The 14,319-nt window shown below is 32.1% G+C and overlaps 1 pseudogene; it reads left to right on the forward strand.

Annotated features, from left to right (window-relative positions):
* The first annotated feature begins 376 nt into the window (after nucleotides 1-376).
* LOC108455376 (F-box protein PP2-B10-like) lies at nucleotides 377-7,502 on the forward strand (annotated as a pseudogene).
* Nucleotides 7,503-14,319: the final 6,817 nt, after the last annotated feature.

Consider the following 14,319-nt stretch of genomic DNA (forward strand, 5'->3'; position numbering starts at 1 on the left):
ATATGATGATTAATATCATGAAATATTATGCTTTGTGGTTATTATTGAGTAAAGCCCGTTTGAACCTTGGGAATAGATTAGAATACAAGTGACATGTAACTAAGATATTTGAGTTCGAGCTCGTTGAGTTGAGTCTGAGTTTGTGAGATGTAACTAGGCATCCGAACTCGTTGATTTGAGTCCGAGTTCACTTAAGGATGAGAACGCCCGAGCTCGTTGAGTTGAGTCCGAGTTCACTTATGGGCGGGTTACATGGTAGCTTGGCTACATAATTTTCGCAAGCTATTAAGTTTGTCTAGCTGCGAGTAAGGCACTTATGTGTATGAAATCCGTGTATTCGAATCATATTCCGATGTGTTCAACAAGTAAATCTTAAATGGATAAGGTGAGTACCTAAAACGAAGGTGACATGTTGGTAAGTGTGGTTAATGAGAAAATTTGTATAGGTATGTACTTAACCCTCGGGTTGAGACTTCAATATAACAATAATATGGTAGGATCATGAATGAGAAATATGATATGAATGCTTTGGTGATATTATGCAAATGTGGATTTCGTATTATTGCATGGTTATGTTACTTGCTATTTACATGTGAACTTACTAAGCAATTATGCTTACTCCCTCCTCTCTATTCTTTGTAGTTTTGTCAAGCCGGCTAGGAGATCGGGAATGGTCGGAGGCGCGCTCACACTAACAACAAACTATTTCGGTATAATAACTTGTATATTTTGGGAATATGGCATGTATAGCATTATTATCATTTTGTGTATATAATCTTATAATATGGATCATGGATGGCATGGAAATGTTTGAGAATGATTAGCTATTGGAGTGGCTAATCAAGATTATATTTGATAACACGTATGCTTTATGTGCTAACTAATCTATGGAAATCCATAAAATGGTGAAATTGGCTATAAAACAGAATCACACAGCAGCAAAGACGTGAGTTTGAAAAGTCACTAAAAATAGCATAGATAGAATTAGATGATGAATAAAATATAGAATTGAAGCTTAATGAATCTATTTTCATGTGGAAGAAACAAAATAGGTAAAAGAGTTGTATTTTATGATATATTTTCGTTTTGGTGAAATAGAGTCAGAGCGATTTCTGGATTCCCTGTTCTGAATTTAGAAGTTCATCATAAATTGTGTAAAAATAATTAAGACTCACACTTTATATGTATGGATTCCTTATTGAGTCTATTTTGAATAGAAACAAATTACATGGTCATTGGATCTCTGTAAGGAAGAAATTTGATTCGTAGTGCACAAGGGTCAGAGTAGCCGAACCCTGAAACAGGGGAGACTTTAACTAATAAACTGTACTAATTGGCCCTACCAAAAATTCTAGAAAAAAATTATTAAGTAGATATATCAGTCTAGTTTCAGGGAAAATTTACAGAATTTGATTTTGAGTTTTGTAACTCAAGATATGATGTTTTTTAGCGACTGTGACGCAGATGGACAGTTTACTACGAGAATTGTTTGAACTTGTTTAAATGCTAAAATAAGTTTAGTAATGTTTCATGCTCGACTCCAGCAACGGTCTTGGGTAAGGGGGCGTTACATTTTGGTTGCATATAGGGTTATGAAATGTGGTCTTAAAAGCTTATGTATATAGGGTGGCAAAGTGGCTTTGCAAATACGGGCGTGTGTCTCAGCCATGTGTGAACACAGTCATCTTATACGGCCGTGTGTCCCCTAGGGTACCCTTTCGAATTAAGGTAGTATGCCCTATAGTTTTGACACGGCCTAGACACACGGACGTGTCTGGTGGCCGTGTGAGGCATACAACCTTAGTACATGGGAGTGTGTGGCCATTTCGAAGGGTACACGGGCTAGACATACGGGCGTATCTCCAGCCGTGTGATACAAGTCAGTATGTATGCTCTGTTTTCACACGGGATATGACACGGGCGTGTCTGGTAATCGTGTGAGGCACACGGCTTGTTCACACAGGCGTGTGGTACTTGAAATGTCGAAAATTTTCTAAGTGCTCGAAATCTTTATATGTTACCGAATTAGTCCCGAATGTATGATTAAAGCTTTGTATGCTTGTTTTGAATGGTTTATGATAATGAATGCATAAATGTATGTGAATGATGTGTATTGTCCGGTAATGCCTCTTAATCTGTTCCGGCGATAGTTACGGTTTAAGGGTGTTACAGTAATTTTTCCAAAATATGAATTTGGACCACATTGAATAATGTGATTAATAATTAGGCTAAATGTGATGTTATAGATCAAAGAAAATGAGGTTCAAATTACGGTTAGGTCCCTTTTTATCATTTCGATATCGAGGTAAGTTTATGTGTAAATAATGAAATGATGTATCATGTTTTAATGCTTTATTAATGTATGAATCTCTATGTTTAATTGTTATAATAAGTGTATGAACAATATTACGGTCGATGAGAACGACTTTGTGAACAAGTTTGACGAGGATGTGACATTGAGAAAATCCCGTTTGAACCTTAGGAATAGAATAGGATACGAGTGACATGTCACTAGGAAATATGTGAATATGAGCTCATGAGAATATGTTATATATGTGTGTTTATGTGATCCGGGTGCTGGTTTCGTATGTCTACCAGTGGCTGAGTAGTCCGTTGCGGATACCTGTCAGCTTGTGTGAGCAGCACTGCGTAGTTATGTCTTGACCATCAACTTGTGTGAGCAGGCCCGAGATTTGCTCGAGAGCGAGCATTTATGTGATATGAGATATGAGATACCTTTAGCTACATATGTGGCACTTCTGTACAAAGACTTTCTGTGTATCCGATTAGTATTCCAAGTGTTCAACGGGTATGTTCAAAATGAGAAAGTATATGACTATATTACAAGTGGTACAGGTATGTACACAGAACCCATGTGAAGTGAATTCGATGTGTGATGAATATTTGGTAAGAATGTATAAGAATAAATTATGCTTGAGAGATATTGATGTCATTGTGATTAATGATTTACATTCATGAATAGGATTTGAAAATAATCATGTGATAGGCTTATGAGCTTAATTGATGTGATGATATAGTACGATGTGTATATTTGAATTGTGATTTCATTGGATGTGAAAACATTGAAAGATATAGGTTATAGATAAGTGAAAGATTGTCAAGCTATGTGTGGAAATTATGGTTACTCATAAACGATGTGCATGTGGCTAAGAGAGTTGAAATAACACATTAAACAATGTGATAAACTAGTCTATTATCGGGACATGAAATTAATGTTTGTAAGATATAAGAGTAAGCACTATGAATGAATAAGTGATAACTATGATATATAATGCAAATTGTATTAATAATATTCTTATGGATGGGTAAAATAATTGAATGACAATAGTTGTTCATTAATTGCATATGAACTTACTAACCTTATTAGCTTACTCCCTTTCTTTTCCCATCTCTTATAGGATTATTTAGTAGGCTCAGGTTGGAGATCGCCAAAAGTGCTATCACACTATCAAACTATCACGGGGTGTAAGTGATTGCATGTAATTTTAAGTTTATGGCATGTATAGGGACTTTTCATTTGATAATTATGTCATTGTTAATGTGGTCGAATGTGTTGGCCTATATTGGTTTATGGTTCAAATTGTATATAGCCATGAATGATGGCTTATGTTGATTATATGATTACCCATGTGCATATGTCAATGTCTTGTGTATGTAGAAGTTGATATGAGGTTGCCATGTATGAACCATATTCATGATTATTGAATGTTCATATATACCTTGTTGGATGTTATTGAAATAGGGGAGTGTGCATGTGTTATTGTGGGTGGCAAGTGGCTTGGAAAATAACCTCAAAGTTGTCCACACGGGTAGACACACAGGCATGTGTCTAGGCTGTGTGGGACACACGGCTGGCCCATGGGCGTGTGTTCAGGCCGTGTGTCCTCTGCACCCTATTTAATGCAAAACAGAATGCCAGTAGTAAACACACGGGTAGAGACACGGTCGTGTGTCTCAGCGGTGTGGAGGACACGGCCATAGGACATGGGCGTGTGCCCTGGCCGTGTGAAGTCTGCACGTAAATTTCAGAATTTAATTCTTCACATGGCCTGAGGACACAGGCGTGTGCCTTAGCCGTGTACCACTAATATGATGATGACTTTATAAACAGAGAGCTCCACGGGCAAAGGACACAGGCGTGTCCCAAGCCACACGGGCATGTGAGACTACATGGCCTATCTACACGGGCGTGTGACCCTCTAAATTATGAAAAAAAATTTAAGTGTTGTATGAGTTTCAAAATTTCCCGATTTAGTTCCAATTCATCCCCGATGCATGTTTTGGGCCTCGTAGGCCCGTATGAGGGACATTATCCATATGTTTGAATGATTTAAATTTGGACGAAAATTCGTGTCTTAGTTTTGTATAAACGTATGTGTTTAAGTCCAGTAACGCCTCGTATTCTATTCTGGCGTTGAATACAAATAAGGAGTGTTACATATGTACATGCCACATAACCGAATTTTAAAACGTTTGAAAGACGACTGAATCAAAAATGGGATAGTCTGAGCTTCAAATTTGATCTGACTTAACTTAATTAGTCAAATCAACAAACAAGTTGAATTTGTAAGGACTAATTGATAATTTTGTCTTTTCCTCGGTTATCTTTGGTTTGGCTAAATTCCTGATCTAAACAATAATTCAATTCAATTTATCAATTCCCAAAAATTTTATAATATCCTACCAAATACATGAATCAATCCAATTTCATTTTTCAAATGTCTTTAAAGTTTTACATTTTATTCAGTTTAGCCTGTAAAATCGAAATTATAATATCTTTAAAGTTTGAGCTTCGATTTCGAAACCAATCTCAATTATATCCTTCAATAATCCTGTATTATGTATAATTACAAAAATTTCACATCAATTTCGAAATCTATACACTTTAGTTCTTATGTTCAATAACTTGCAATTATACTTTACAATCTAATCTTTTTCACTTCTAAACTTAAAATCTAACAATTTAATATCAATTGCTTCAAGAATTTATCAATAGAAACTTTTATAAACTTTAACAATTTTACAAATTGATACATGAACTAGCTAAATTAAGTTTCCACTACCTCAAAAATATAAAAATTACAAAGAAATGATTAAATTGAACTCACCTATTAATAATCAAAAGTTTGAGCTTACCAAACCCTATTTTTTCTCTTTTTTGCTCGCGAAGAAGAAGAAGAACATGAAAATGTATTGTTCTTTAACTTTTGTCTTTTATACTTTCTTAACCTTTAATTAAACATAATTAACTAATCAAATCTTAATTAAGTTAATGCTAAACATAATTAACAATTTTGGTGCATTCCAACGAATATCCGCCACGATTGTCACATTAAAAAGGGGCTAATTCCTCCTTTGGTCCTTCAGTTATTGAAAAATCTATAGCGATAAACTTTTACAACTTTGACAATTTATTCTTTGTACCTTAATTAACTATTCATTTGACAAAATTAAGGGACCAAACTTTAATTAACCATTACACTAACCTTGTAAATATTATTATATAATATTTAAGATTTAAGGACTCAAACATCGAAAATGGAATTCCAAAACCACCATTTCTTACACCACTGAAATATAAACCATATATTCAATTATAAATTAAACAAATTTTGAAAACATTCGCTATTAATATAAAATAATTTTAATGTAATTTTTTGTCAATTGAATGCATTTTTTATTAGTTTAATTGATTTTTTTAATTATTTTACTCAAGACTTTTTATTCTTAAGCATGTAAAAATATTTTTTAATATTTAAAATTTAATAATAAAATAAAAATTATTCAAATATCATTTTAATAATTTAATGAATAATAAAGATTGTTTTCTTGTCAATTTAAAAGCTTCTCTCAACTCATGCTTTATATATTCTAGATAATAATTCAAACAAATAAAATTTATATACATATCATATAACCATAAATATTACATACAACTAAACAAAAAAAATATTTCATACAAATTCATATAAATAACATCATATAATAATATTAATTATATTTATAAGATTCTTATATATTATATAATCATAAACATTATATATATTAAATTATTTTTAATTATGTTATATACAATATTTCTATTAAAATAAAACATCTATATAAAATTTTGTTTTATATGAAGCTTAATTTGTATTATATTAAGATCATGTAAACATAAAATAGATTACTTAGTTGAAATATAACTTATAAGACATCATAATTATTTGAATTTGTTTAAATTTATCCGACTTGAACCAATTCGAATTCGAGAAATTCTCAACCCAAAAAATTTTAAATTCAAAAGAGCCTGAATCTAAACTAATCCGAACCTAAAAGTAATTTCAACCCGAACCTAAATGTTGGAAATGGGACCATGGTCCGTTGTCATGTCTTACCTTTTCATTCTTTTAAAATATAATTACTAAGTCCTTTGGAATTTTTTATATAAATATTCAAGATTCATGGTATAATTTGGAGAAGCTTAGAAAGTACTTTGGAGAAGCTTTTGACATATTAATTATGAACTTTGCCATTGTTGCTTGAATCTTTTTCTCAACAATTCCTATGTGTTGTTTATATCTATTTTTAATTCTTTTGTTCTTTACATATAACTTGGTTGGTATTGATGAAACAGAGTTTTTAGCTAGAAAGAGAGAGTGGGAAGAAATGTTACATGCTGTCACCCAGGGACTCTCCATTATATGGAGTGATACCCCAGATTATTGGAGATGGATTTCTACACCCGAGGCCAGGTCTATCTCTCCTCCTCATCGTTGGATCTAGGGATGAAAATGAATAGTGTATATTTTGATATTTGAGAATATCTCATATACATTTCGAGAATTTAGATATTTGATATTTGAGAATATTCACAGTAGATTCAGAATTGACATTGGTATCCATCATTGCATATCTGTTATCTGAATTTATTTTATTCACACGAATAAGATATTCAAATATCTAAATTTACTATTCATATCAATAATCCAAAACTCCTCTTTCCCTTCACATTCCTTTATTTAGCAACTCATTTTCTATTTTTGTTATCACTTAAAATATTTTGATATTAAAATAGGTTTGATGAGGTACCGGAGCTCCTGAGTGTTTGTTGGTTTGAAATCCGTTGAAGGATTAGTATCTCTTGGCTTTCACCCATGACACTCTACAAGGCTTACCTTGTTTTCGAAGTACATGATGTTTATGGGTTTGACCATTATCCTGTGAATCTTAGTGTTGGACTTGTTGGAACTGATGGTAGTATGCGAACTGCGTATTTGGATCCAGAGCAACAATCTACACTAGTTGAAGACGAGATGTTCCCAAAGGCTAGAGTAGACGGGTGGTTAGAGGTTGAGTTGGGTGAGTTCTTCAATGAGGGATGCGTTGATGATGGGGAATTGGAAATGACTGCTCTCGAGATAGATACCGGTAATTGGAAGGGTGGTCTCATTTTCCAGGGGATTGAAATCAGGGCCGTCACGCCTAATAGATATGCCTAGGACTTGGCTCAGACTCAGTGAATGATAAGTGTATGTTTAAGATAAATCAAATTGGTGAGACTTTTTGTTTAATGGTTCAGATAGCTTAGTTTACTTTTTCTGATATTTAGAAACAGAGGAAGGAGGAAGATAGCTCCCTAGAATATTGTATCTTAGTTTACTTTTCTGATATTTAGAGCGATGCTCTCTTTTGTAAGTAAAGAAGAATATTGCTCTCAAATAAATTAATTGTTGAGTAACTCAATGCAAGTAAAGATTAGTTTACATATGATATTTGGATTAATAAAGATAATATTAATAGTTGATATATAGGAATTTTATTTCTTAGTATTATGTTTGGGGTGTTCAAGCAGTTAATAGTTCGGTAAATACAATCAAATTAGTATTAACGAAATTAATTGAATTTTTAATCATTTAATCGTTAATTGAATTGAATTTTTTAAAAAAATAACCGAAATGAAATTTATTTGTTTTTGTTTTTTGTTAAAACAAGTATAAAATATATAAAAAATAAATTGATAATGTTAATTTGATTCAATTATCCAATTAAAATTATATATCATTTGTATTATTAATTATTAAGTTCGGTTAATTATTCGATTTTAAATTGAATTAACCGATAATTAAACTTTTAAAAATTATTAACCAACCTCGAGACGAATTAGATCAATTAACCAACTAATTAACCGAAATAAATTGGTTAAATCGATTAATTTGATTTTCCCTGAAATTTAAACACCTTAATTATACTGGATTAAAATGTATGATAAAAATGATATAGATTTACATTTAATATAATAGAATTATTAAGATAAAACATTGTATAGGAAAAATGTTGCATAAAATGTATGAAAATTAAAAACAATATTGCATTTAGCATTTATGCCTTGGTTTAATTTTAATAAAATCGATAAATTAACTTTTTTAAATTTATGTTTAACTAAGTAAATATTTATTTTAAACTTAAAATTAACTTAAAATTAAGTATGAGTAATATTTTATTATTAAAATAAAACCTAATATAGATAATATAAAATTATTTTAAACGAATAAAAATTATTGAAGTTAAATTAATAGGTAAATTGACTATAATTCATTTAATTTAACTTAAACAATAATTTAGAAAAATAGAAATTATCTTTTAAAAATATATACAACTTAAATACAAAAATGAAAGTATTCCTTTTATCATCATTATAGCCTTGCGTACCTTGTTATCTCTCTCTATATATATGATCTGTAAATTAGAAATTTAAATTTAATATAAAATAGATAACTATTATTAATTTTATCAAATATTATGATTTGTAAATCATACACGATGCACGAGATAGAATAGATAACCATTAGATTTGAATGGGTCAAGATTGTTATTTTTAATAAAAATATTATAATTTTAAAATTTTATAACTTTTTTTATAAATTTTAATTATAATTTTTGAATTTTAAAAGGACTTAATTGATTTTTTAATTTGTTACTAATATCTTTTTGACCCTTTTAACCTTATTAGTATCTCCATGCTTTCACCCATGACCCACTACAAGGCTTACCTTCTATACAAAGTACTTAATGTTTATGGGTTTCAATTTTATCAAGTGAAACTTAGGCTTAGTTTGGATGGGCGATTAGGTGCGGTGCGTTTAGCTTACTTTTTGTCTCACGCTACAGTATCACTACAGTATCTAATCTCACTGCCACCTCTGTTTTTACACTAACCGCAGGTAAACGCACCGCCCATCCAAACTCGCCCTTAGTGTTGGAGTTGTTGGCACTGAAGGTAGTAAAAGAGCTACCTATTTGCTACCACGGAGACGGCCACCTAATGATGTTCAGTTCCCAAAGGCTGGAGTAGATGGGTGGTTAGAGGTTGAGATGGGTGAGTTCTTCAATGAGGGATGCGTTGATGATGGGGAACTGGAAATGAGTGCATTGGAGATGGAGGGCTGTAACCAGAAAGGTGATCTCATTTTGCAGGGGATTGAGATCAGGGCCATCACACCTCATTGATATGCCTAGGACTTGGCTCAGAAACAGTGAATTATAAGTGTATGTTTAAGCTGAATAAAATTAGTGAGACTTCTTGTCAAACAATTATACGTTTATATATGGTAATATATATATATATATATATTCTCATTATAACAATATTCTTATTATTTATAGAATTAATAAATTTGTTTGTGTCATTTTTATGTGTTTGGTAAATATTTTACTCTTTATATATATATATAATATTAGTTTTATATTCATGCGATGCATGATAAATAATATATTATTCAAAATATATTTTTATATTAATATAAAAATTAAGAATGCATTATAATCAAAGAATTTTATTTTAAAAATTGTCATCACATTTTTATTTACAAATAAAGTTTACAAATGTCTTCAATTACTATAATATTCATATTATCATCCAATTTTTTGGTATTGAGATTATTCTTTAAAAAGACGAACACTTGATTAATAAGCCACAATTTGAAATTCATTTCAAAGAGACAACCGTTATAAAATTTCAAAATTTGGGTTAAAGATTTATGAGTATGTAGATAATTTATAATATAAATGATTTTTTAGTTTTATATGAGAAATAAACAAGTGATATCAACTATTTAAATTGATCTCAACACCATGAATGTTTAGTTCATTTAATTTTTTTAAAGATTTTCTATTATGTTAAAAAGGTCCTTTAGGATTAGGATTTTTAAATGAATCCTGACCCTCAAGGGCATCAAAGTCCATTTTAATTTTCCATTTCTCTAATTGCTTTTTTTTTTCTAAAAACCTAACAACTAGGGTTAAGATTTTCCAAAATCTAAATGGACATTGACAACTAAAGGTATTGAAATGCATTTAAATTTTAAGGAAATCATGATTTCGACACCTTCAGATTAGAGAGGGGATTCTAGAAAGAATATGGGCATTAAAAGGTATCCACGCTCATTTTAATGTCTAGATTCCTTCCATAATCTCCTCCCTAAACCTGAAGGGCTCAAGAAACTTGGCCAGGCACAAAAAATAAAGAACCTCAACACTCATGGATGTAAGTTATCTGTAACGCCCCAATTTTTGGGAATTCTGTGAATGTTGGCAAAATTTCATGCTTTAATTTTGTCATTTGTGAGTGAAATTATGAAATAGGACCTATGTGAAAATGTTTGAAAATGCTATAGGGTAAATTGAAATGGCCAAATAAATAGGAGTGCAAAATAGGAGGATTTGCATGACAAACCTCCCATTTTACATGAAGTGGCTAGCCATCATGTTGTTGTAGACAATATGAGCACTTGATATCCATAATTCATGGTACAAATTGATAATGGGTTAGGTAAATGTTCCATGATAATGGATTAGGTAAATATTCCATGATAATGGGTTAGGTAAATATTCCATGATAATGGGTTAGGTAAATGTTCCATGATAATGGTTTAGGTAAATGTTTCATGATGGGCATTTCATGTCTTTTGTATTAAAGAATTAAATGGATGAAATATGAAGTTTTATTAAAAGAAAAAGGGGTGAAAAGAACAAAGTTTTGTCCATCTTTGTTCATCATAGCTGAAAGTTAGAGAAGAGAAAGGAGAGCAGAAAGCTCTTGAGTATTCGGTCATTAGGAGGAGGAAAATTGAAGGTAAGTTCTTGGTACCTTGTTTCTATTTTGAGGTTCATGAGTTCTTCTTGATTCTACCTTAACTCTTGAAGTATATTTTGATTTTTAGTTGTGTTGTGAGCATTTAGTCATGAATTAAAATGAAGGAAATGGTTATTGTTTCATGTTCTTTTGATGAAAAATGGAAGATAGGTGAAGTTGAGCCAAACAAATGAGCATGCATGTGCCTTAGATGTTAAAGGGAAAAATCAGCTAACATGTTGTGCTTTAAAATGATGAAATGGAGATTATACTTAAGTAAAATCATAGATATGTGATGATTGATTGGTGATATACATGTTTAAATAACATGCATGCAAGGTATGTGTGAAAGAGTGATTTGGTAATAAATCTGCTTGGGACAGCAGCAGTAATGTGACTTTGGAAAATCACCATAAATTGTGGGAGAAAAATTAGAAGCTGAATAAATTATGTAATTAAAGTTTGTTGAGTCTAGTTTCAAATGAAATAAACGAGAACATATTTTGAATTCTGTACAATGAGAAATTTGATTCGAAATGAAGAGTGGTCAAATTAGTCAAATAGTGAAACATGGGAAACTTTAAGAAAAATATGGTATTGATTGGCTAAACCAAAAATTCTGAAAATTTTATGGATAGAAGATATATGAGTCTATTTTCAGGTAAAATTAACAGCACTTGATTTGGAGTTTCGTAGCTCCAGTTATAAATGATTTAGTGACTGTTGTTCAGGAAGACAGCTTGCAATGAGATTATGATTATGTGGTAAACATTTACAAAAATTTGTTAATGAGTTGCTTATTGATTTCTTATAAGCTTACTATGATTTGTAGGTGTGGTTGGCCGAATATTGTAAGGGGTTAATCGTAGTTCGTATTTGAATAGTTAGATTAATGTGTTAGTAATCCAATTGTAGGCGGTTAGTGTGTGGATCTCGTCAAGATATCGTAAATGCATAAGCAGTGTGTAACTAACACCCTCTTTCTTAGTCTGGATCGGCAAAAGTCGAAAAGTCGAAATGCCGAAAAGCGGTATTTTGTAGATTTTTGAGTGTGCGAATGCTCGTGAGGTAAATCGATTAATGTTTTTGGTAAGCTGCAAAATTTGGATTGCAAAGTGCATGATTTACGTGCCCTTGATATTTTTGGGCTTAATGGGCCAAAATTGGAATAATGGGCCAACGGCCCAATTCGAGAAGAACCCTCGATGCGTGATTACATTAGTACGTGAAAAGTAGGAATATGCATGAAAAACCCTAAAATAGATAAATTACTGAAATACCTTTAAAAGTGGAAAATTTACGTTTTACCCCTAGTAGATAAATTACCAAATACCCCAGGGTTAAATTGACCTAAATGCATGTTTGATTGTTGTTATTTTGCATGCCATGTTGTTATTATCGATGCATGGGATTGGGATATTAACGAGGAATCTTGAAAGTGGCTTGTCCACGTCTTGGAGGCTTTGCCTCAATTCTTTGATAATCGAAAGACAATGTTGCAACTGTGGAGTGTTGGGCTGGGTGGGTTGAGCTATTCCCCACATGGAGTGTATGGCTGGTACGGGTGGAGTGTAGTGGTTGGTGGGCTGAGTAGTCTCCCCAAATGGGCTTGCATATGTTATTAATGTTGCATGTATTTTGAAATGGGCCTATAGGCCATATTGTTATCTGAATAAGGGGCTAAGGCCCGGTTATTGTAATCTAAAGGGCTCGCCCAGTACCACATTATTACTGAATGGGCTTAGGCCCAATGGGCTTGAGCTAACTTGGGCATTGAATGGGTTTTCCTTACACCGAGTTTCCCCAAACTCACCCCTTTTATTTTCATCCACGCAGAAATCCCCAACCATAGTGGGCTTGGAGCGTGAGGGAATTTGAGTGGCCACCGCTCAAAGTTTGATTTTCTTCGTGAACTGGACATCCTTTTAATTACGTTTGAGGTTTTGGGCTTTTAAATGTAATAAGCCCGCTTATTTATTTTGATGGTTTTATATGTTTTATTAAGATAGGTAATATTTTTATTTTAAATGTTGAAATTAGATAGCTTTAGTAGCGTTTTCAAAAACAAGAATTGATTTCAAAATAACACGAAAACAAGCAAAGCTTCGCAATGAAGATATTTTCCAAAATTAATCACTTTTCCTAAAAGGACTTAATCAAATCGGTTTCCTAGAAATATACATGACGTTAAGGTATGGCAATGGCGGTTTGCATGTCTAGGATTGGATCCAAAGGAGTTTGGTACTTAGGCGGTCGATGGACTCACCTCCTCTTTTCCGGTTTCCTACGGTGCAGACTTCCATTCACTTTAACCTATAATGAAATCATCTTTTAAAACACTCGATAAGTTTTCTTTACGGATCGAAAATGTTTTGAATGCTTCGAAGTGGCATGTCAGATCCGGCCATAACGTCTGGGCCGGGTTTGGGGTGCTACATTATCTTTAAAAAAACATATACTTTTAGTAGAGCTGAGAAAATAAGCTTGAACTTGAAAGCCAACTTGTGCCGATTTAAGACCGTAATGATCTGTGTTCAAGAAAATCTGGGCTTGTGATGATCTAAGCTCAAAAAAATCCAAATTCTAGAAAAATCTAAACCCAAGAAAGCTCGAGCTCGAGTTAATTTGAGCACAAGATCAACTTGGGCTTGAGATCAAACCAAGCTCATGTCCGTGATAGATTTGATCTAAAACTTGAAAAAGTCCAAATTTATAATGAAACAGACATTAATAATTAATATGATTATATGATAATATTTAAATAAAAATAAAATGTTAATTGATAAGTATTTAATTTATATAAATATATTGTAAATATTATATAATTATATTAAACTTTAAAATTAACAATAAGTCTATAACACCCCTTGTTTGACCTGATCGTCGGGTCCGAACTACATGATGCCACATCTGTTGCCGAAGTAACTACAAAAATCACAACATAATACATGCAAACATAAACATTTTAAACCAAAGTCATGATACACCACCTTTCTTAAGTCTTATACAAACCTACGTATGCTCTAAATTTAGCCTGAGATAGAACAATGACCAATTTTTTAAAGTCTTAAATCTTTAGGTCGACGTCGTGACGTGAGGGATTTCCTCTTCACGATGTGACATACTAACTTGGCCTTGTTGTGACAACAGGGTTCCTTGTCACGTTGTAGCCTGAAGTCCAGAGC

The sequence above is a fragment of the Gossypium arboreum genome, chromosome 4, assembly GCF_025698485.1.
Source record: "Gossypium arboreum isolate Shixiya-1 chromosome 4, ASM2569848v2, whole genome shotgun sequence".
NCBI classification, from domain to species: Eukaryota; Viridiplantae; Streptophyta; class Magnoliopsida; order Malvales; family Malvaceae; genus Gossypium; species Gossypium arboreum.